Source organism: Felis catus, chromosome E1, assembly GCF_018350175.1.
Source record: "Felis catus isolate Fca126 chromosome E1, F.catus_Fca126_mat1.0, whole genome shotgun sequence".
NCBI lineage: Eukaryota > Metazoa > Chordata > Mammalia > Carnivora > Felidae > Felis > Felis catus.
Window position 1 is genome coordinate 33,426,411 of NC_058381.1, and position 3,978 is coordinate 33,430,388.

General features: G+C 41.8%; 1 non-coding gene across 1 annotated transcript; it reads left to right on the plus strand.

Moving 5' to 3' along the window:
- The first annotated feature begins 3,026 nt into the window (after positions 1 to 3,026).
- LOC111557968 lies at positions 3,027 to 3,133 on the plus strand. Its single transcript, XR_002738366.1, has one exon. It is a non-coding gene; the product is annotated as a U6 spliceosomal RNA (small nuclear RNA).
- Positions 3,134 to 3,978: the final 845 nt, after the last annotated feature.

Here is a 3,978-nt window from a genome sequence, read left to right on the forward strand (position 1 = left end):
GGAACATAGTAATTATGCCATTAAAATAAAGTTGAAACTGCCATGTGGTCACTTAGATCTACCTGAGCAAATGAAACAATGGGTAAAGATATGGTTACTATACATCTGGGTGATTTATCCTATTTATTCTCTGACAAAGATAAATTAAATTGCTTCCAATACAATAGGAGCAGAGAGGAGCATGTCTGGAATGCAGGAGATCCTCTGGGGCACCTCTTAGTTGTTCCATGGCCTGTGGTCAAAGTTAGTAGAAAACTAAAACAACCCCATACAGAAATGAAGGTTTTGGTCACCTTGATAGAAAGGAACCAGTGTTATAGAACCAGGCTGGAACCCTGGCAGAAAAACCAAGAGGCACTCGGGGAGATCTTGGTGGATTGGAAATTTATTTAATACGTGTGGGCTCAAAGAAGACCATTTCACCAAAGATCTGAGTGCCAAATGCAAGTGGGGAGGGTAATTTATAGTTGTCAGCTTCCATATCTGTGGGGGTTTTTGTGCGTGCAGCAAACAAAGGAAGAAGAACACGGAGTAGGGGTCTCTAAGCTAGAGACCAGAGTTTGTTTTAGCCCCAGCAGCCAGTTTTGGCATACTTTACTCACTTCTCAAACACCAGGACCAGCTGAAGTGCTTGCTGAGGGTAAAAGGAGTATCAAACAGGTATTAGAAGAAAGAAGCTATAACCACCAGCTGTGGTCTTATAAACAACTGAAGAAAAACAAACCATAGTAGCTATAAATGAATACTTCTTATTTTGATGTGAATATATCTGTATAAAGGTGTTAATTGATTCTTTTTGTTGTTTCCTCCTTTGTCAGTTCTCTTTTTCCCATTCCATAAGTCAACCTTATAACTCAGCATTTAAGTAACAGGATGCCAAGGGGGAGTGTGACTTCACCAGAAGAGGAATAAATATCACCCCAAAAACAGTTAAAGTGAGAGTTTATGTATTTTCCCTTGGAGGGAATGTTAGTGTGTCTACGATTTTCCAAGGGGATGATTAGATCATGTTAGGCAGAAGCCTCACTTTGCTATTGTCCTTATTGGGAAGTTTAATATAGGTAAAGGAGGTGTATATGTATGCCAGCTGGGCAAGGGGTTGACTGGTGGGTTGATCTATTGTCAACCTGGTTATGCTGAGAACTGTTTTCCAGACTCTCCTTTTCTATGTAATTCTGGGTTAGAGTTTGTCAAAAATCAAGTAGTATGAGATTTTGGAGGCAGAAGCAGCAACCATCATTCTAAGAGGTCAGAGATGTTGCGGATAGGTACAGAGCTCCCAGGAGATCCCAACCGGTCCAAGCTCTTACCCGCTTAGCACCCAGCTCTCATTCCCACCTGCTGATCTTCCTAACTAACAGCACCCCAGGCCCACCACCAGATGCTTTGTTGCAAAGTCACAGAGCTGAGGGTCACAGTTTCTGTGACCTTCCATAGACAAGGGCACATCTTCTTTTTTTTAATATTTATTTATTTTTGAGAGAGAGAGCACAAGCAGAGGAGGGGCAGAGAGAGAGGGAGACACAGAATCCGAAGTAGGCTCCAGGCTCTGAGCTGTCAGCACAGAGCCTGATGCAGGGCTCAAACTCATAAACTGTGAGGTCATGACCTGAGCTGAAGTCGGATGCTCAACTGACTGAGCCACCCAGGTGCCCCAAGGGCACATCTTCTGAGGCACACGGAACCTCTGGATTTCCCTTTAAGCTCTAACTCACTCCCTTGCTCCTAGGATGGTTCATGACCTCTCTCTGAGCATTTAACTCCCCTTTCCAATCCTTAATTCTCTAGTTCCTCTCTCCAATATATAAAGATATAATTCCTATAACAAATTCCTTACAGAATACTCAGACTGCCTGTATTTCAGATTGAACTCTGACTGCTACAACTAAAAATACTCTAAAAATAGAGTAATCTTCATTTCTTTTGAAAATCAGCAATAATTTTATACTAAACCGAATACAGAATACCCCTAATATTGGGGCACCCAGGTGGCTAAGTTGATTAAGTGTCTGACTTTGGCTCAGGTCATGATCTCCCAGTTAGTGAGTTTGAGCTCCACATCGGGCTCTGTGCTGAAAGCTCAGAGCCTGGAGCCTGCTTCACATTCTGTGCCTCCCTCTCTCTCTGATCCTCCCCTACTCACACACACACACACACACACACACACACACACTCTCTCTCTCTCTCTCTCTCTCTCTGTCAAGAATAAATAAACATTAAAAAATTAAAAAATAGTTTTTTAATTAAAAAAAAGAATATCCCTAATATCAGTGTCAATGCTCAAAACAGAGAAAACTATGAAGAGCATACTCCCCTTAATTCTATGAATTTGCTAACCTGGCCTGCACAGAATACATCATTCTCACTCTCTGAAAAATGTTTCCATGTCTTCCTGTGAATTTTCACCAGCAGACTGATGAGATGCTTTTCTCAGGGTAGTGGCTGTCTGGCCAACGCAGCCACTATGATCAATAGTATTGATTCTATCCAGGAGGCCAGAACTGGAGAGTATGAAAATCTATTCCAGCTTATCTGAGTTAGGCTCACCACATGTGCAATTTCTCACTTATTAAGACTGACCACAGAGGTTCAGAAGACGGAGGCAAGAATTGAAGAGCCTGAGCATTGATATCTAGGAGGAAATTCAAGAGTAATCTTGAATGTCTATAAAATACAATAGAAATGATTTAACATGTAAATTATTTAACTAGTTTACCCTGGCACAGAGACTTTCAGTAGCTGCCACAGTACAAATGCTCACCAAGCTCCAGGTAAAATGTTATCATCACGTTGAACAAGCATGAATCTTGGAATGAAATTACAAAGCCATTTTATGTCACCTTTCATTGTTTTTACCCATTTATTTAGTGAGGGTTTGTCTTCTCCCACCCCTATAGAAAATTCAGGCACATCTCCGACATTCTTAATAATTTTTCAGTGATAAAATATTGTTTCAACTTCAGAATGGAAATGTCCACTTTGTGTGTTCAAAATTGCAAACGTCTGTAAAATTAAGGCTTCTGCTCATGCTCACTTCAGCAGCACACATACCAGAATTGGAACGATACAGAGAAGGTCAGCATGGCCCCTGTGCAAGGATAACATGCAAATTCATGAAGCATTCCATATTTCTAATGGGTGATGGGCATTGAGGAGGGCACTTGTTGGGATGAGCACTGGGTGTTTATGCAAGCGATAAATCATGGGAATCTACTCCCAAAACCAAAAGCATACTGTACACACTGTATGTTAGCCAATTTGACAATAAATTATATTAAAAAATAAAGGAAACACATATCTTAAAAAAAATTAAGGCTACTGCTATCTCCCCAACCCCTTCTTTCCCCCTCATCTCTATGAAAGCCTGGCACAAGGGAAGAAGGCTGGCCTCTGGTCTCTTTCCCCACCACCGTTTTATCCTTCAACACCATCTGTTAAGTAAAGTTTCTGACCTCTTTGGGTTGAAACATGAGGCATAAAGAGAGGAAAAGAGTTAAGGAAAGTTTTTGCTGGAACAATGGCTTTTCTCCAGACCTGGCAGATGTCTGAACTATTTCTCCCATGGTGCTCTCAGGGAATCTGTGAGTTGCCACCTGCAGTTCCCTTGATCTCTGTTCTAGTTGGTCTGGTCACCTATTCTATTTTTACCCTCTGAAAATTGGGTGATACCTTCAGTTCATCACTGCTGATGATTATTTGCACCTCCAGGCAACCCTCTGACTCTTCCCCTGCTTTATCTTACCCATCACTGGTCCATGAGAAACAGTCATGCATTCTTCCCCTGATCTATGTTGGGAGTACAGACTCAGTGCAGTCACTTCTATGTCTCTTGTATATAGCTAATAAGGCTATGTCTTACACTATCCATTGCTCAGCCAGGAATCAGACACCAGACCAGTGTGTGTGTGTGTTAACTCTGAGTGGTCCTGGTGAAGCCCCTTTCTTGGGCACAAGGTGAAGGACAGGTACAATCTACCC